The sequence below is a fragment of the Hylaeus volcanicus genome, chromosome 6, assembly GCF_026283585.1.
Source record: "Hylaeus volcanicus isolate JK05 chromosome 6, UHH_iyHylVolc1.0_haploid, whole genome shotgun sequence".
Taxonomy (NCBI): Eukaryota; Metazoa; Arthropoda; class Insecta; order Hymenoptera; family Colletidae; genus Hylaeus; species Hylaeus volcanicus.
In genome coordinates this window covers 13,061,232-13,083,023 of record NC_071981.1, presented here as the reverse complement: position 1 = coordinate 13,083,023, position 21,792 = coordinate 13,061,232, and the positions used below count along the sequence as shown (strand labels likewise).

Below are 21,792 nucleotides of genomic sequence, written 5' to 3'. Positions count from 1 at the left end.
AAACCTTTTCTCTGAAATTCAATTTTTCCAGCGAACTCCTAACTTTTCAATTTTTATTTTCGAATCTAAACGTCGGATGAATAAATTGTGCATATAAAAAAGTTTCGCCTTGTCATTCTCTATAAGTTGATATTTTTAAAAAATTCGAAGACGGCTATACGTTTATATGCGTCCTTCGTAATAAAAGGCTTAACCTTAGGTCTCCTAATCTCGTTTCTTCCCTTAACGGTAGCCAACGAATAGCGTCGAAAGTGTCGAATTCGCATCCACGGGTCGTCGTTCTTTCTTTTCCGCGAGAATCGGAAAAATTACACCGCGGCATTCGGAACGGGGTCGTGATTAAAAGTCACGAGACGGTGAGGAGTCGGCAGCGGTACGCGAACGAGCGAAAGCGGAATTGCTACTTTAGCAGTCCGGATGCAGGCGGGCTAAGGAGAATAAAGAAGCCGCGGAAACGAGTGGGAAACGAGAATACGTAAGCAGCGGCGTAACTTTAAATCGAGTTCCTGACGCCGCGTCACGGTGCCAGTTTCGCGCCTCGTGATAAACAGGAACAGAGGGGGGGGGGGGGTGAGGAGTTGAAAGGAACCGCGAGGTCGCTGGGATTCTCGTTTCCGGTCAGCCGTGGCTACTGGAATTGCAATCTTTCGACCGCGTCCACTGAAAATTAGAGCCGCCGCGTAATGAAATCGGACGGACGAGAATGCATTTTCGCGACACCTTCACCCTGTTATACTTAAACGAGATTAAGGATTATGGAGCTAACGGCCGGCGGCTGCTTCGCTCCGACGAAGAAAGGCGGAACCTGTTGAGCGCGTCTGGTGTACCGAACGACGTCGCAGTTTTCGAAAATTATGTCTCTTTCAAGTCTTCTCTGTGTATCTTGGACCGTGTAGGGTAGAGGGAGGCTGGTTGGATCGATTCGACGTTTTTATTACTCGTTTTAAGAGGGGTCCGAAAAAAAAGGTGCAACGTGAAATTATTAGGGATGAATGGAAAATTTTCTGGCGATACGATTTGGGGTATTCGAAGGATGTTTCTTGGTGTATGTTTCGCAATTTTTGTGTTTTGTATATACTCACTCTCTAAAGGAGGCATAAAATTGTATTGGGTTGATAAATAATTATCTAAAATTTTTTTTTAGGCCCATTCTGACATTTCGAAGTAGCCTTTATTTCTTTTTATTACGATTGGATCTTAAATATAGTAAAAGAATAATAATATTTTATTATAAAATTCTTTCGCTGAATTACGTTAAATAACATTTGAGCTTTGTTATATATTGGGTTGTTCGGAAAGTAATTTCTTATTCCTACCATCGGAATGATTAGATGTATTTCTAACCAGTCAACTTCATTCTACATCATATTATTATTATTATTATATATTTGGACAGTTGAAATGTCAAGGTTTATTTCTAAAAAATGGTCAACATACAATTCGATAAAATTAAATTATTTATATATTATAAGGAAATTGTATCTCATTTTTCATGAACAAATGTACGAAATTACTTTTCGAATAATCTAATAATTTAACCTCATGAGAGATACTAGCACATTATAATTCAATTTACCATAACATAACAACATCGTCACGATATTATAATAATATTAACTTGAATTTCTGTTGATTTCTAATCAAATAAATCGTCCCTCAAGAGATTGATGAAAACTGAAATGTTAATAGAACGATGTATATTACCTTCACGATTAATAATTCTACTAATTACACGCTGTTATCCTTGTCATCGCGTTATCGTGACTATGCACAAGTCACGTCCAATGAGGAGACACCGCAGCGTTTATTGTTTCGTGTCATACTCCCAATCGACCGAGTCAAGTATCATTATTTATTAATTTTCTGCGTTTCCATGTTTCCTGCTTCGTTTCGTTAACATATTTTTCCATACAAACGTGAGATGACACATTGCATATTATTCAGATATTATACAATGGAGGAAGTTAAGGTAATTGACCTTGCAGAATTTGTCGTACTATCGCCGTTTTGTAAGTAAGAATGTTCACATCGATATGAATTATTCGAATGTCTTCATGAATTATTTAATATTATGACAGTAGATCATAAAACCAAAATATTCTCTCTCTGAAAAAGGGAATATTATAACGCTTTAAACTAATAATGCGATTTCGAGTAATTACTTCTTTCTTACGAATACTACTTAAAGTGTGTGCATTTGGGATTTTTGTATAAGTAGTATTATTATTGTCCAATTCAAACGAAATTTGATTTAGTTGCTGGTAGATACTAGAAAAAAGGCCTCGAGTGCAAAGGGTTAAACAAAAGTTGCATGATTTAAAGGGGTACACATTTCGCGGAGCATATGTGCCCTTTAAAAATGGAGGAGTTCTGGAAATTTCAAGTCTGCTTCGTAATTTCAAACGATTAATACATCGAAGAATGTAAAATTACGAGGGAACAAGTATTGTCTTTCATTTCATACTTTTCACTGCATTTTCCTATACTTTTAATCAATTATATCTAGAGCTAGTGCGTATTCATATAAATTAACTAGAAATTATTTCATATCTTTCCCCCGCATTTTGTCATACTTTTACTTATAATTACTTTTACAAGTAATTATATCTAGAGCTAGTGAGTATTCATATAAATGAATTACAAATTATTCATACTATTATACATTGTTTCATACTTTTCACTGCACATTTCTCGAAGTCGGTTAAATTTTTTTTCAAAAAAATTATTTTATTAACTCTAAGCCTTGAAGGACAGTTGTAAAAAGAGAATCCTGCATATACAGGGTGTTCAAAAAAAAAAAAGCATTCAATATTTATATGGTGTATAGGGCACACTGTACCGAGTAAAAAAGCTTTAGCAAACACAGGTCCAAAGGTGAACCGTTTCTGAGATATAAACATTTTTGTTTGCTAGTATCATGATTGACTTACTTGCCTCCATCGCATGCGATGTTTATGTCAGTGTTTATAAATTGCGTTCTGAATGTTCCCATTCGAGTGCCGACAATTTCGTCGATTTCATTTTTCTTCAATTTCGTGTACAGAAGCGAGCGGTGGACACGTGGAAAATCTTCTATAAATATCGAAAACCCAGTAGTAAGTCAATCGTGATACTAGCAAACAAAAATGTTTATATCTCAGAAACGGTTGACCTTCGGACCTATGTGTACTAAAGCTTTTTTACTCGGTACAGTGTGCCCTATACACCATATAAATATTGAATGCTTTTTTTTTTGAACACCCTGTATAAGGTGTCGATATTAATCGTGCGCCTCCGCATTCAATAGTTTGGAATAGATGATAGCGTTCCAGTGTACGTGCTAAGGAGACACCCAGCTGGTGATATCTTTCTCAACGGTATCCTCGTTTTTCGCTCCTCGCCTCTCTCCTCGAAAACTCTTCAATTCCTGCCCTCATCCCACCCATTCTGCCGTCGCTTGCCTTCTGGTCCGTGGAACTACAAAAGTTGCTGCTTCTCACTTTCACCGTCTGCTGACTCTGACTCTGCGACTTTTAATCTCCGCGACTCGCCTCCTCGTCCGCGAGATATGCGTACTTTTATGATATTCGCGCTGTGGATTCGGGGACGAAAGGGCGCGAATAAAGGGGACGGATAAAGGACGACTCGGGGGCGGGAGGGGGCTGACGGAGTTAAAAGTTACACCACTGGCGAACGCCAGGTAGCTGCCGTCTCTGCGAACGACGGGACGGAATGCGATCCGCGCTTAGCCGAGCGAGGGGCAATCGAGCGAGGTACGAAGAAAGGCTCGCTGGAAAGTGCAACCTTGTGAGTATTGAAATCGATGAGGAAAGTTTCGCCAAGATTTATCGTCGCCCTGCTCAATTTTAAATTGCTGGCGAGATTCGCGCGGGGCTGAGTATATTATTAACCCTTTTACCGCGTACGACGTATATATACGTCCACGAGAATTAGATTCGGGCTGCGAAGGGCGTATATACTCGTTCACAGAAAGTTAACCACATGTATAAATATATCGGAATGTAGTAAGGAAACGAAGTTCGGGGAGATTTTTAAATTTAACAATTTTTCCAAAATTACACCTTACAGAGAACGACAAGACGAAACTTTTTTCATTATTCGCAATTTATTCATTTAACGTTTAGTTTCGAAAATAAATATTGGATTTTCTCCTCCTAAAAGAGAAAGTTTTTCGTTTACAAAAACCCATCGCTGCGATTATGAGGTTTTCTTGGTAGACACAAACCAAGAGGGTGCAGCTGTGTCTCATCTTGACTTGTTTAGACAAAGTATGAGACCGATAGGGTCTATGGTTACGTGACGAAATTCTTCATTAATAACCTCGCATTTATTCGAGCTGCTTTTTCCGTGCAGAACAGACGTGCCCTTCCTAGTGTTTCAAATAAAGTTTTTAAAGTCAAAGGTAAAAGAAAAGTCTAGCTCATTTATTCCACCGCCTATATTTCTAATAATAAAAATTAAAAAGTTCAAAGTCCTTTTTCCCCCGACATTCAATTATATTATAAAATATAAATCGTTTTAACTTGGACTAATGTCAACGAACCTCTTTCTAATTCCCACTAATCCAATGAAACATAATCAAACTATTATATATGTTAAGGGTCGATGAATTTTTTTATATTCGCCAGACGTGCACCCTCAAGTGTGACAATAAAGCGACGCGCCATAAATTCCGGGGTATTTCGTCGTAAAAAGCGATCGCCGTGAGTAGCTCGGGGTTCGACGAGTCGGGGTTTCGCCCCGCGATAAGGGCGCGTGAAAATAGGGGGAGTCGTCGAAGGTAGGCGAAGGGGCGAATATTAAAATTGACGAATTCGGCTCAAGGGCCCCGCTGCGATTGCCGTATCGCTAGTTATAAATTCGTTTCGCGTTCCGCCGCGTCGGGCAGCGTCGACACAATGAAAAAAGCGACCCCCGGGCTGGACGAGGGGTGTGCTTTTTTTCAGGACGAACGTCGTCGAAGTGTCGTGAAAAATCTGCATGCACGAGGGAGAGAAAATGCGAGCGTCACGTGCGGCCACGTGAATCGATGTGGCCTGACCGGAACGACTCGGCACATCGAGACCGATGTTCTCAATGAGGGGACCAATGGAATACGACAGCGTCTGCACGCTGGCCTAACCCTTCGCAGATTTCGAAGTTAGTCGTCCGAAAGCTAATCGTTGTTTCTCTCTTGGCTATCTGTTGAAAGGACTGCGATAAGTATGTCAATGTGAGATAGGCAGGTAGATATTTATTAGCCTCCTATATAGAACGTTCTATCTATCAATTTTTTAGTTTTGTTTCGGATTCAAATAAATTATTTTTATCTTGGCTGTCATTTGATATGATCATATGCAGTTAACACGAGGGAAGTATAACAGAGAGAGATTTAATACGTCTTTAACTAAAATTTTTTATTCATTAATTACTCACTTTTCCCTAAAAGATAATTGGTGTTTCTCTCTTGGCTATCTGTTGAAAGGACTGCGATAAGTATGTCAATATGAGATAGGCAGGTAGATATTTATTAGCCTCTTATATAGAATGTTCTATCTATCAATTTTTTAGTTTTGTTTTGGAGTCAAATAAATTATTTTTATCTTGGCTGTCATTTGATATGATCATATGCAGTTAACACGAGGGAAGTATAACAGAGAGAGATTTATTACGTCTTTAACTAAAATTTTTTATTCATTAATTACTCACTTTCCCCATTCGATACAATTATATAAGTCCTATACACAATGTTTTATCTATCGATTTTGCACTTTTGTTTGAGAGTCATTTGATACGATTATATAAGGTTAGTCAACATTAGACGAATAGATAGATATTTATTACATTCTTAGGAAAAATGTTCTATTTATAAATTTTTTATTTTCAATTACCAATCAATTGTTTTCTTCTAGAGAGTCTATTAGTACGATTCTACAAAGATAGACATCTCTTGTCTAGAAAGTTCTGTCTATCCATTATTCATTTTCACCCAAAAGGCAGTCGTTGTTTTCCTCCAGAGTGTCTGTCGATACAATTGGGTAAAGTTCGTCAACGTGATATAGATATCTAATGCCCTCCTTAGTTACAAAGTTCAATATATCAATTATTCATTTTCATCAAAAAATCGTCCTTTCTATCTTTGGGTATCTGTTGATACGATATATATTTAGTATAGTTTGTTAACGCGTTTGTTGATACGATATATATTTAGTTTAGTTTGTTAACGCGATCTAAATAAGTAAACATTAATTGCCCTCTCAGCTAGAATATTCTATCAATGTTATTTTGTAAAATATGATATGTTTCTCCTTTTGTATAGTCTGATAACAATCACATATTATATTTCAAACGGATCAGATGGTTAACAAATGGTTAGAATGAACTATTTCATCGTTTGAAATAAAGAAGATATACGATTAAAAATGTTACTCGAGTAGAATAATGAAAATTACATTTTTAATTATAATATTAAAATTATACTAATATTAATATACTAGTATTTGTACCAATATAATTTTGCGCATAGTTCTTAGTAATTTGAATAATTTTTGGAATGTAGAGTTTAGTAGTACTTTTCAATATGCGCGTACCACTGGCAATTTTAATGCGTGCATATTCCTGGCATTTGTAATATGTACATTTTACAGCAGTTTTTAATATACCCATATTTCTGCAGTTTTCAACACGTGTTCATTATTGAAATTTTTCTATATGCATATTGAAATACTTTTAATGTGTCAATTGCGTAAGACATTGATTTATGTGAAAATTATTCAGACTAAATGAAGCTTAGAGAGTTTCTACACACTTTAACGCACGTATCTTAATTATAATTTTGATCTTTTTACCAATTGAATACGTTCCACGTTTGATCGATCTCTGATTCCGTCTTCCAAATATTTAAATCTACGAAATGATGAAAAGTAGATTGAATCCAAGAAATCACGAAGAGTAGAGTAAATCTAAGAAAAGTAGTTTTCAATTTAGCAATTCGTGACGTGTACGAAGATAAATACCGTTTGAAATATTGCCTGAATTATTAATTTGTTTGCTTTTGTTAATATTTTACGGTTACGTTCGAATCCTCCATATTTCTACATAGACGTCAATTTATTTCAATTCGAACTAAATCTGACATAGAATACAGAGATGATCGATTTGGCGTTAAATGGCTCGTAAATAATACTTTTTTTTTTAGACAAACACAAATATTTGATGGAAACTATTATCCTTACAGATCAAATATAATTTCAAATAATTGTGATGAATATTCGGATTTGAGAATTTTATAATTAAAGCTTTTTTTTTTTATCAAAGAGTACCAATGGCAAGATCGAAGGGTAGTTTAAATATTCGAGTAACGATACACGTACACCTTTAGTGTATCATGTAGCATGGTTTCGTTTTACACGGTTACGATATAACACGATACGAATTAACCGTCATCCAAGAAGGTTATCTCATGTAACATGGTTTCGATTTAGGATGCAACGAAATTACCTTGTTATAGAAAGATCCCCTGTTTCAAAAATTGAAAAAATGACCTTTTAATACGAAGGACATTTGTTATAACGTTTCGATCCTTGGATTTGAGTTATCTAGGCTTAAAATGATTACAATTAAAATTAAAGATTTCAGGTTTGCGTATATAAAATAATATATACAAATTTTGAATAAAAATGAAGAAATTCTTTCGCGAATTAAATTACTTAGATTTCATGCACCATTAAAATAAATTTGCAAAGTGTATTACGAATTATATTTATAATATTCCGAATGAGTGGCTAAATATCAAGCTATAGTACGTGGATTTTATGAAGAAAATGCAGGCTTTCGTTTACGCATCATTTCTATATCTTTTTAATTATTTACAACTAAGTTACAATTCATCAAGCGATGTACACCGCGTGTTTGTAAACAATGTCTAGATATCGTTTAAGAAACAATAAACAGAATACTTTCAAGGAAAATTGTATGATATGAATTACGAAATTGTTGAAACTGGTTGCCTCCCTGTCGTAGGCATAGCTGTAACGATACGCGTAGTGTGTCTGACTATTATCTCATTCTACTTCAGCCCATTGCACGGAGCGTAACGCATGTGATTTTTTTTTTTTGTTTGTTTAATTATTTAACCATGTTCCAGAACTCCGACCGTTCTGAAACTTTTACATGTGTCAGGTAAATAACCGACCATCGTTCCTGATTTTGTTGGTAGGTCTCCCTCACAGGGTTGTTTGTGATAGCCTTGGGTGGTGAAAGTGAAAAACTCAAGTATGTTGGATTACAAATTGATTTAATTAATAAAGCGAATCCACAGGCCACATGGCAGCTTCGTAAACGCACACGTTCAACCTGACGTTATTCCTTATATCAGTTCAGAAAACAAAACATAGCAAAACAAAGCAAAGACAACCAGTGCCAACCATGAAATAATAAACTTAATAGCGGAAGGTACAAATTGGCTTGAATTCTAACAGTTTGCAATTACCACCCGCGAAAGAATAAATTATCTATTTTCTACCCTTAATAATTGGTACCATTAAAATAAACTTGTAAACTGTATTACGAATTATATAATATTCCGAATGAGCGGCTAAATATCAAGCTATAGTACGTGGATTTTATGAAGAAAATGCAGGCTTTCGTTTACACGTCGTTTCGACGTGTATCGATATATGTAGAAATAGGTAAACAAAATGTATCCATAAATCTTGCGTTAAACTTCCAACACTCCCTCCCCGCTCTACCCAAGACAATCGCAGATCCCTGTTTGGAAAACGGGCGACCCAACGCGACCGAAGCATACACGGACGGTATTCGGCACAATAAAAATTTCTCGGGACGAGTGAACCGGATCGCATAAATTTTTATCGCGTACCGATCACTGTCATCGTTATCGCGGCCAGAGTTACTCGCGAACGTCCCCTCGCTTCCGTCGAAATCAGTAAACGCGACGACGTTATTCAATTTCCGCGGCGCGGGCTCCTCCCGAAAAGAAGTTCTTTTTCAGTTATTGATGTAGCAGCGAGTTCTCGAGGGTTTTTGCCGGCTTATCCACCGTACGATCTCGTCTTCATTTCCGCCACGTCGACGGTCTTCCACCCTCGCGCGCGTATCCTCACCCCCACCCCCCCACACCCCGCCCTCTCCCCTTCACTTTCTGAAAACTTTGAACGGTTCTCCGCTTACGTTGGCAAAATACGTAAGTCCTATGGCTGTGTACACCGACGCCGGTATCAACGAATCGACGTTATTGCGCCTCGAGTATTGCCGAGCACGATTTTCGTGGATGTTCGGATCGCGTGAGTAACGAAATTTGCACACCACCACCGATAGAAAAATGACGACGAAAGAGGCCGCTCGTGGGAAATAGCGTCGTACCCGCGGCGAAAGAAGTTTCGAAATGATTAAAGCCTTTCGTTATAGATTCGCAAAGATTCGATAGGTGTCGATGTCAAAATGCAAAAAAGAAGGGAGGAACGAACGCCGATGGTATCGAAAATGGCAATATCTATGCGAATAGTTACGAGTTATAATTTCTCATACGGTGATTGGCGAACGCGAGAGGTGGCCATTGCGATCGTTTAATCGAGTTCCCGCAAACGTACGAACGTGGCGCGAAAAAGGAAAATAATCCTGCAGCAACGATAACGAAACCATTGTCCGAGTAACATTTGTCTTTCATTTCACATTTCGTCTCGCAAGAAAAGTAATGTAGCTAACAATATTTTTGCGTTTGGTTAAACGTTTGGTTTACGCAAAAAAAAAGAAGAAAAAAAATAAACGGTTTTAAACTTATCGATCACGTGTTGGAGAAAAAATATGCTAAATGATTATTGATTAAACTCATATTTAAACTTTACGTTTACATTTTCGCTTGAACTTTCTGTTTGAATTTTAAGCAAAATTGCTTCCTGAAGAATAAACATGTAATCGACGAACGAAAAAAACGTTTTATATAAATTTTAAAAATGCGAATATTTGATAAAGCATTTTCCAAAAGGGGCTTCAGAATATATTTAAATTTTACCCTATATTTTAGACAATTGCATATTATTATTAAGAACCGAAACCCTTAGGTCTCTTTTGTAAAACTCTTTATTTAAATAATCTTAAGCAATGTTAAAGCTAAGTGTAATACCATTATCCGTGTTCCAAAGGCAAGCTACGTTTTTCTAACATTGACTGTGTTTAACCGATTACTTAGTATCGACTGTTAAGATTCACGAATACATTCGATGGCGACAGACACCCTCTCTGACGCGAGCTGTTCAATTCGACGCGATGCGATGGCGGAGCAAGTCTGTAGGAAATAAACAGACGTCAGTCGCGCATAAATGATCGCAACGTGAATTCAGTCAGATGAGCGCACACACGTGTATCAATCACCCGGGTAGTTTACCGAATGCCGGCTTGCCAAGTAATTTAATCACTTTTAGTTCCCCATCGGTATTCCGGAAAATCTGGACAATCGACTGAAATCGATCCGTTGTGGGCTAAATTATCCCTCATAACCGTAGGTGTAACTAATATTGGTATTTTCGTGAAAAATCGGGTATCGTCATCTTTTTCCCCTCTTCATCTCGGTCGACAGGTTCTTTAAAACAGTTACGTGTACGGTTTGTTAACGTATTCGTTACCACGATTCGAGGCGAAAATCTTATGCCACGCGGCTCATTGTAATTTTTACTATAATATGTGTAAAATTAGCATTGTAAGTTAGCAAAATAAGGAATCGTGTAAAGAAATATTTATAATCTGTTAGTATATGAATTACGAAAATAATTATATTAAGGTATAAATTAATATTTAAATACTCCTCCCAATATCCGGTTTTTTTAGGATTTGGGTGGGAGTATTTAAGTAATTAGTTTTAATTATTTATTATAATCAATGTACATTTAATTATACATCTTTAAGATCGATTATCTATATTTATTTATGAATTAATATTATATGACCGACGTACTATAATATAATTTCAATTAATTAATAATTGTTTAAATATTTGTAATAGGTAAGATTCGATGTATAGATATATAATAAATTTATTATATAATGAATAAATATATAAGGTATAAATTAATATTTCCTTGTCATTCTGATGTCGAATATGAATTATTGTTGAACTGTCTATTGAATTAATATTATATGTCATCTTTCTCATCTACATATAATTGGTTATTCGTTACACTTATTCATCTGTCGAATAAGAAATCATTTTTCATCGAATAAAATCGTTATTGGTTGCTCACAAATCCATCTAGAAATTCGCAGTTCTTAATTATTAACACTAATCATTTAACATCGTTTCGCCCACGAGAAAACTAAACTAGTCAGCAGAATTCGAGGCAAACGAAATTAAATACGATCCGGATTTCTTTTCCGTATAGCGGACTTGAACTCGATTCATAATTCACAAATTATCCCCGATTATCCGGCGGTTCGTTTTCTTGAAAATGCTTCCCGTTCGTTTTCCAAGAATGCGTTCCCGTGATCCATTTCCATTTCGCGCTTCTATTCGACTGGGGCGGGTGGTTTCGCCAGCGTGCCACATTTCTCAGTGAAATGGGAATCGATTTGAAGAATACCGTTGCGAAACTGCAGTTGGCAACACGCCCTCTGCCTGTTCCTCTCTGAGCGCTATCGGGTCATCCCTCTGATGTCCTACTCTCATGGGTCACCCTTATCCTTCTTCCGTTTCCTCGCCGCCGTCGGTGCATCTCTCTCGTTTCGCTCATTTATTTTTTTTCTCTTTTCACCATCCGCCAGAATATCACCGTCAACGCGAGCCGTGTCGTAATTTTTACCCGTCCACGAAGAATAGAACGTCTCTGACTCATTTGCGCGGTGACAACCGGATCGGATATCCCAATTCCGTTCTATTTGCCCTTCGTTCAATTGATATCGCGTAAAAACGGAAGGCGGACGAGAATCGAAAGCAGCAGGTAATTTACGAAGCCCTAATTAGTTCACATAACGGAGGTTCTATTGGTATTTATACTACGCGTCACAAATGGACAAAATCTGCAGTCTAAGTACATTATTTTAATAAAATAATACAGTGGGAGAATTTTTTTTTACTTTTCTTGAATTTCTGATATATCAACGTCACTTACTTATCGTATAATGGAACGACATATTTTTAATAAAATATTACTCCATCCGATAAAAGTGCAGTATGCTTCACTGACACAGACACAAAGAATTCTCAAGCCAGTGTAATAATAATTGTTAGTTTAAACTTTCCACGAGCGATCCATCGTTCATAATAGGAAAAAGAAAATTTCAAACACTTTTTAATAAGATAAACTTTGCTCTTGTGCAGATTCTCTTCTCAATTACACCTTTAACAAAGCTTCCTTTGATACGAAAATTTACTTTATAGTTTCAAAAATAAGTCACGTATTACATCTTATATTGAATGAGCGGTAGATATAATCGATCCGTACTACTAAGCTGCGAGAGAAAGGCTGAGTCTACGAGCGCAAGTGAAAGTGGAATGTCTATGGTCAGACGCCTCCTGCAAACGACCATGACGGAAAGTGTGCCTTTCTATAGATTTCACACTTCCGTTTCTTAAAAGTATTGTAAATTCGTACATAAAAAGTTTGTTAAGAATCATTCTAACGAGTGATACCATTAGAATTGTTCAATTTTTTTTTTTTTTAAATATTCTCATTAATAGAGTAAAATAAAGAAATGAAGAATTTTCTTGTCGGAAATTAACATCTACTGAGATCTTAATTATTGAGTAACGGGTATTGATATTAACAACGTTATTTATATTTTGTTAACAGTACGACACGTGTGTTAAACAGAATAAATTATCCACTAGAATTTAATGGGATCAGTACAGTTTTCATATTAAACGTCACGATATGCTGAACTTTTTCGTACTACATACGAGAGAAAACTCTATGCTTCCTTTAAAAGGATGAACAGACAGCCTCGTTATCCCCTTATCCCATTAAGAAGGGTTTAAAATTTTCTTTTCCCTCTTAAGCGTAAAAGGTCTTTATGTCAAGTTTGAACTAAAAATTATTGCAATATCGCTATAAAAAATATGAAATACTAAAAAGTTCAAAATTTAAAATTCGTCTTTCGTGGACTGTGGATCATATTATTGGAAATTAATAATTTCATTTGGATCAAAGAAATAATTTTTTTTTTTCTTTTTCTAAGAGTCTGTCACTTTGATGTTTCAGTATGTAAGTTATAATAAAGTTTACCTACGGAATAATGAGTAATGGTCTTATTATTGAATATTCTAACGAATAAAGTTTAAGTATTTTCAATTATTTCGTTATTGATTTACGATTTCCCTTGGTTTACTATTGACTCTCGCATCGAAGCTTAACTGTTTCCTCAATAGATGACAGTACCATTCAGAATTATCGCTGAGTATAATATCCTCGGACTCTCTGCGGTATTAAGTGAATTTTCATTGATTAGTGGTTTGAATCATTACTGAAAAATGTCATTCAAGTATGAAAACGAAGCCTTTCGCATCAAACGTACATATATGATCAATTCCGGAGTTATTTTAAATAATTTAACATGAAAATAACGACTAAAGTTGTAAATAAATATTTATTATACAATTTTACGTTTGCAAATTTTATTTTGGTTTATTTTCTATTGGCAGTTGGATAAGTAGGATATTCTAATTCTATTGAAAATGCTGCGAAGTGAATGCAATTTTTATTGAAATTTTTATTTTACCATACCGCATATATAAAATTAATAATAACATAACTCCATTACCAAAGTGTTCCTTGTCAAATGGGAATTGTACTTGGTTTCTACTTTGCATTTGATTAGTATTTGATTTGATTTTTATGGATAAATTATAGGATCTGTAATAATCTTCAAAATATTCATTTGGTTTTCGTGAAAATTCTACTTTCTCGTAATATTTAGGATATTTTAAACATAAATTGTTTATCATCCATAAATAACGAAATAATAATAACCGTGTCGATTCGCGTTGCTTAATACGTGCCGTTCAATTGAATTTTATGAAACTGTTCGTTTGTTTGTTCATGAGAGCCCATCGTGCATTATTAGCGAGAAATGATTCGCGCAAACGAAAAATAAACACGCACGGTGCAATTTACAGCATTTATTTCGTTAACGCGGAATACAAGTTCAATTTCAAATTTCACGTCGGTATTTATTTCAATTTTCACAAGGCAAATTTCAATAAAATGAACGATACTTAACGAGTTCTGCATTGTGATCGAACGAATAAACTTCGTTCCTCTTGCACTATATTAAGCAAACAAGCCCATTAAATTTCAATCCTCATTGTATCGTGTGCCAAGCGAGGGTTACTATATCCGAACAATATTACATTAACAATATTGACGACACGATTATTAAAAGATATTTTCCATTCAAGATTTGACGAGTAGAACATTCTAATTGTATTAAAAATTTCAAACACACCAAAAACACAATATATGATTATTTAATTTAGACAAATCTTTTCGATAAACATCGAGGATACGAATCACACATTTATTGCACTTCTCTCTCTCACACACACACACACACACACACACACACACACACACACACACACAATTGTTACATATGTACACATTATCCCCGCATAAATGCATACCCTTCGCACATAGAAAATCGCATATTCATCCGAACATCCCACCAGCATAAACAACTCCAGGGTTCGATAATCGCAGCCCGACCGTGTTCCGCGATCGATGAATCGATTCTGCCGTTGGTTCTCATGATCGAGCGTCGCGACGCGTCACGGAAAGCCTCGGCATGCCGAGGCGTGCGGCTCGTGAACGCGGTCCGTCACTCGTCGTCGATGGCCACGGCCGCACCAAAAGTCATTTTCGTCGTTAATTAGTTGGCCGAGTTGCGACAAATTGAAAAAGTTAGTGAGAAATGGAACGCAATTTAGTCCGCGGCCGTCGTCACCGGCTATGGCGTCCCGTTGCCCGCAATAATCAAGACTAGCCGAATCGAATACCTCTTTTGCCTTGCCCGTGTTTCGTTATTCCGACGGGCACCGGACCGATCAAACTTCGAAACAACCTCGCCTCCCCTCCTCCATCCCCAAGCTCGCGTAATTTCCGTCCGATCGGTGGCAAACAATTCCTAAGAATACGAGTACCCGCGACACGCCGTTGCCGCGTAATTGGAAAACTTGAACGCGTCACTGGGCGCATTCGACTGCACGGTCTCGCGAACCTTCGCGTTATATTTACGGAGCGCGCTCGCAATAACGCGGAGTGTCTTGTTAGCTCGCAAACTCGCCGCGAGAACGATTCGTATCGGGCAAAAGGGGGAAAACGTTGTATCGTGGCTACGACGTGAATTCGGATCGCGCCGAAAGACTCGAAGAACCATCCGATCGCTTGGCTGACTCGACTTTATAATGAAGTGTATACGAGCACTTTGTCAGGTTCGTTTTTTAGTTCGACTATAATTTTTAAGAGATTATACTTTCAGGATAATACCAGATATAATGTAGGTTAGATTTAATTAGCTTAGATTTTTAGGCGTTAGCGAGACATAAAAAAAGAAATTTAGGAGGAGTAATAGCGTAATATTACTCGCTTCTTAGTATTTTAATTTAACATAGAACGAAATGAGATACATGAAAACGAAACATTTTCTATGATTTTAACCTAAGGTACAAATAATAAGCACAATTTAAAGTTTTAATGAGCACCTTGAGGTTGGCGATGTTTGCAAAATTTAATTAAATGTGAAGTTGGAAACGCTATACTGAAAACTAATTTTCATCTACAGTGAGTGAAATTTGAGCGAGTGTAAGTTATTTTTAAAACTCTGGTAAACTACGATGCAATAATTTTACAATAATACATTGAAATTTTCCAGATTCATTCATTTAAAAAATAGAATTATCCACATCATGGAAGGAACTTATTTAGGTAAAAAGTCTAACAATACCATACAAAACATGAAGAATTGTAAGAAATATTCACGAATAAAAATCAACTTTGTGCCGTTTAATAACGAATAAGACACATGTAACTGTAACACGCTCAATTTATTACCATTGTTTTAAAAAATGACTAAAAATCACTTGTTTCTGTCAGCTAGAGCTCTACGTAACCCCTAAATTAAAATAATAAAAAAAAAACTAGAAAAAGGAAAACGATCATGTTTACAGTGTGCATCGTTGAAATCTCCGAATTATTAAAAATTCACGGTTGACGTGGTCGTTCTGACATTCGTTCTTTTTTCTTCGCCCGAAGAAAATTGTATGATCTTCCGGGAGTACGATGTAGGTTGAGAAACGAAGACCCCTTTTAAAGGGAGTTTCTCAAACCCGTTGAACTCGCCATTTCGTTGATCTCGGTTTAACACGCGCGCTTCTTCATCTGTAGTCATTATCTGGTTCGCGGTAACGACGATCATTATTTTTTGTTAGTGCACCGTGTAGCGTAATGACAGGTCAAAGGTCGATGCGAAGCAAACTTCCTTAACCTGGAGGAAAATCGCTTGGCGCACTTACTCGCGCTGACGTGGAATTCCCGTGCATGTGTTACGTTTTTTCGCATCGCTTAAACTTTTATTCACGTTCGCGTTCGTGGCTATACGATATTATTCAGACTAATGAAACATTTTATTCTGCGTTTGGTTTTATGATTGCGAATACCGAAGGGATTATTAAAGATATTTTACAACTACTGCATTTTTGCATCGAGCATGATAATAACACTCGACATTCAAAAAATTAACTTTTATTTTTACGGAAAATGATAGTATTTCGTTTGTAGTTGATTGCAGTAACAATTCGTTTGTAATTTCATTCAATGAACAAATAAAAAAAAATTGAAAAAATGACCAGCATCCAGCATTGAGATATTTTAAATCCGTTTTTCCATGTGATTCAGCATCGTTTGTAGTTTTTTTGTATTGATTTCCGTTTCGTTTGTAGTCGAATAATTTAAAAGTTACAAGCAATTGTTAATACGCTTAAAAGGTAACTTAGTAAATTTTCAAGATATTTAAAATTCGGCTTTTCCATGTGATTCGGAATCATTTAGCAATTGATGAAGTTATCTATCGCCTGTAACTGTTAAACTATTTCACTACAAACGAAAGGAAAATTACTACGATCAACTACGAACGATTCTGAATTAGCTGGAAAAAGAAGATTTGAAAAATCTTTCAAATTGACGAAGTTATTCATATGTAAATATTGAAGTATCGAATTTCTTGTAAACGCAGGGTAATTAAGGTTTCCATTGACACAACTCGATATAGAGCTATGGAATGAATTGTAAGGTAGAGGACATCCACCAGTACAGTTTAACGTCAGTTACGTCAAGTTAGGATGTAATGCAAATACGGCAAATGGATTCCAAGTGAATTACGAGCGGCAAAGTGCGTTTAACGAGCAATTGTGTCGCGCTAAGAGAACGACAAATAACCGAGTCTTTTCGTTAATTTCTGTGTCTGTCGCGGGAGATGAAATGAGGGTGTCACGAAACATCCCATAAATAATAAAACAATGGGTTGTTCGCGGAAAGACGTCGTAACAGTTCTCAAGATCTGGACCTTACCCAAAGGAGATCTTATGCATTTGGCGGAATGCGAGAGAGTAATCTTGTTTTTAAGAAGCTAACGTTATAGTAATGGCAATTTATAGCCGAATGTTACCAGAGATATCATAAACAGTATTGGCATGGAAACTCTCAAATGAAATTGGTGAAAACTTAGCATAAAACAGAAGATAATAGACTAGATAATAGACTCGAAGATAATAGATTTTAAATACGCGGTAGATGGTTAATATCTGTAATCATATTTCAAGAAATGGATCGAGAGTTCATTTTTACCAGTATGTTCTTGTCTATACTTTTCGTTTATAGGTAAATAAAAATAGTTCTTCCAAGCTTTCATAAATAAATAGAACAAAGATTAAAAGTATCAATTTGAGTGTTTATATGATCCCATATTCCATTGCAATACTAATTGAAAAAAACAAGAGTATCGATACTCTTATAAATAAATTTTAAACAAAGTAAAAAAAAAAATTTTCAGACAAACTCCCGTAATCGGTACAGTTCTTCACCGTGCGATCTATGGATGCGGACGACACGGAAATAATAAACACGTACAGAAGCGTCGTCCAGAGAGCACCGCATGCGGCTTGAAATCCGCACGTTCCCCGCGGTTTTCTGTTCGACTCTCGCCGTTTCGGAAGAAACGAACGCGCAGAATGTAGGCGAGTTTACCGAAGAACAAACGAGCAACTGCCGGGCGTTATTTAAAACGGAAATGTGGGTCAGACGCGTCCCGTGTCCGCGCATCTGTCCGCCACCTCCGCCCTCGCCGGCTCGTCTCTTTCTAGTAGCCGCGCGTTGAAAAACGGACACAACCGGTTCTTCTGTTCTCTCGCGGGCGAGAAAAGGCGACAGGCGGAATGATCCACGTCCGCGACGATGAGCCGTGATTTATTTTCGTCTCGACGCGGCACGAAGATCCGCCCGTGCTTAAGATGGTCTTGTAGGTGCCCGAAAGGTGAACGAATGTCGTTGCTCCCCTCGGCCGTTGCAAAAAGGCAGCGCGGGCGACGCGTGCGGCGCAAATAGTATAACAGAGCAATGATTTAGATAACACTTGTCGCTGCGTTCGCGGTTAAATACGACTCGCTCGTCGACTCGCAAATGAGCCGTGTTTTAGGTGCCGGCCGTGTAAGCCCCGCGCTTGTTCGTCACGAGGGCGTAGTTTAGTAGCCTGTCTGGCACGAATTTCCGCGCAACACGTTCGTCAACTATTTCCCTTGGATCATCGTTTTCTTTGTGCTGGACGTATACGACAGCGATTCTCGATAAGAAGCATCAGGATGCGTCGAGTCGCCTCGATGGTCTGATAAATCAATGACTCGATCGGGTTGGAAGACCTGAATTGGTTCGACCATGTTGCATTCATGGAAGAGGTACTTCTTCATATAGGGACCAAGAATACATTTCCTTTCAATTAGAGATCACAGTTTTGCATGGATATTAAAATACACGGAACACGTGTACCGTGTATTAATGGATTAAGAACACGGGTATTTTTAATACACGGGTACCAGGATATCGAAATACGTTGACACCCGGATACCTCAATATACAGGTATCGAAATACATGGATGTCCAGGCACGTGAAGTAGGGATCTCTGCTTTTCATGTTGCTAAGAAAATTTTGTTAATTTTCAAACCTTAATTGATATCTCTTGAATTTATAGCTATGAATTATGATGTAATTATTCAACTATTTTGATACAACTATGAATTACGGTATAATTATTCAACCGGGGAGAAAGTTACACTGCTTACCGAGAACACTAAGATAGTAAGAACATATTATCTTGTATCAAATTTTCCAAATTTCAAAGCAAAAGAAATCATAGGAAATCGATGAAAAAGAAACATATGTGACCTGATCAAATTATGTAAAAAAGGGCTTTTATTCTACTATAATGATCCTTCTTAATTTTGAAAAAATTGATAAGCAATAAAACAAATAAATAAAAAAAATATAAACATAAGACGAATAAATATAACATAATAAATTCTTTGGTGTAATATCATGGTTTGAATATCCGAGAGCATTCAAATTCTCTAAAAGATATAAGAAATGAAAGTTTGGCAACTTTTTACTATATTTATACAATAATAGGCGCCACTGTCATCGAACAGAAACTAATACAGATTATACGAACGCTAAATATCCTCTGGACTGGAATGCAATTGAAACAATCGAATCAATACACGGACGATTTGAGACGGCAGGGTATACGACTCGAATAATTCAGGTAAAATCGTAATAACGCCAGGTACGTCCGTATTTGCCGAACATGAAACGGATATTGAACGTAAAATGTAACAAATCGAATAACATAGGATGGGGTACGGTTGATATTTGGATTGATATAAAGTTACTCTTCTAATTAAAAAAAGGAATGTTCCGGTACGAAGGAGCGTCTGTACGCGCGTGCATACAGAAACGGATTGCCGTTGATTTCAGCGAAATTCGGCTCAATGGCGAGGTATTGAATTCGCCAAAACTCATAAATTTCATCACGCGCCCTTTCAGCCACTCCTATCGCAGGTCCGATCGAGATGGAGAATGGGAGTCGAGGATCGTTTTGAATATCGAAACGTCAGGAATAATAAGAGGACGAGTATCGAAATATTCAATCTATCTTCCGATGTCTGTTTTTCTTTTTTTTTTTTTTTAATACGGCTCTTCCATACCAACCAAACTCGTATCTATTGCATTGTAACACAGGGAATGTCAGATTCCATTTTTGCTGCAACAGAGACATAGCATTTTCTCTACTTATTAAGAATCATTTTATTCCTAATATCAATCGTCGTGTGACTGTTGCAATATTTAATTTATGGTGCTTTCCAGGAGGAGAATAGGAAGAATGGTCTGGCTGTACTTATTTACTGCCTTTATAACAGAATTTTCCTACCTAGCGTGTATATTCAAATCTCAAAAGATCAACATTCAAAAGACTGTCTCGGTAGATTAAGAAATAGCGACTGGTATAAATATACGTGTATGTACAAATGTGCCTTTGAATTTTTCTTGAAAAATTGGCACGAACTTTCTGGACAACCCAATAGATGGAAAAAGGCTGTCGATAGAGGGCGATTTCATGATTGATTAAGAATAGAAATTTATTAAAAATTTATTTGTTTGAATTTATTGTAAAAGAAACGAAAATACTTTCCAGGCTGCCTAATCCAATATAAGAAATAATGTAAAAACAGAATGCATGATAAAAAAGTGCAATAGCTGAAACTGACAGATGCCCACTCTAATAAAAACAACCCTCCGATATTCAAACTCCAATAACACACCACGTATTCACACCCAAAATCTGTTCGTGTCTAGTTTTCCTAAAGGTCTCACCACTCGACGAATAAATAAAAAGAAACATGAACAAACAAACACATACAAACGGTGAGCGTGGTCGATGCGAACGTTAACGAATCCGCGTTAGCAACGGGGCGAGGTCGTTATACCTCGGATCATAGTATTTTGAGAGCCCGTTCATTGTATCATTTCACCTGCTATATCGCTTTATTTTTCCTCTAACTCGCCCACCCTTCCCGCGACCACCTCCGCGCGCCACCCTTCGTTCGTTCTTACCCCTTTTCCTCAACGCTGGAGCTCGTATTTAAACGTATAGAAGTCGTATAATATAGGTCGTTTCGTCGAATGCCTCCGGTACGGAAGCTGAGTAATCTTCGTTGTTTCGCTGCGTTTTGTTTCGTTCAATGGCCGAGGCGAGCGGCGCCCGGCTCGCGCGAATAAAATTAACGAGCCAGCCGTTCTTTTACCCTTACGGTTTATTGTCTTCTTCCACGACCTCCGCTCCCACACCCGCGGACCCAGGTTTTCTATAGGGCAGCGGGAAGAACCGGGGAAAATTCTGGACGAGCAAGATCGCCGGGGTTAAGACGCCGCCCGTGAGATGCGCGGGAGTAAACGTGCAGCACGCCGTTGGTAAATGAGGATATTAAAAATGTGGCTAGTCGTAACAGCGGCAGCGGTGATCTTGCTTCGCGAAAAAAAATTGAGACGTTTCCCCCGTTCTTCTGAATGGACGTTTTCGTACGGCTCGAATACTCTGTCGTTTTTTGGGGGGATTCCTTCGTTGTTTGGAAGAAAGTATTAACCCTTTTGCACTCGAGGCCTTTATTTCTGGTATCTGTTAGGAACGCAAGATGCTTTCTTAGCATTCTATTGTACGAATGCTAAGATTGATCGTTTAAAATTAGGAAGCAGACTTGAAAT

General features: G+C 37.2%; 1 protein-coding gene and 1 long non-coding RNA gene across 16 annotated transcripts in view; one reads left to right on the top strand and one right to left on the bottom strand.

The window, feature by feature from the left end:
• Positions 1–21,792, bottom strand: part of LOC128879107 (CUGBP Elav-like family member 2) — a 547,103-nt gene that overhangs the window by 127,332 nt on the left and 397,979 nt on the right. The gene's annotated exons all lie outside the window — the stretch shown is intronic.
• Positions 14,542–17,207, top strand: LOC128879109 (uncharacterized). The gene is made up of 3 exons (XR_008457567.1): positions 14,542–15,418; positions 15,516–15,788; positions 15,859–17,207. It is a non-coding gene; the product is annotated as an uncharacterized LOC128879109 (long non-coding RNA).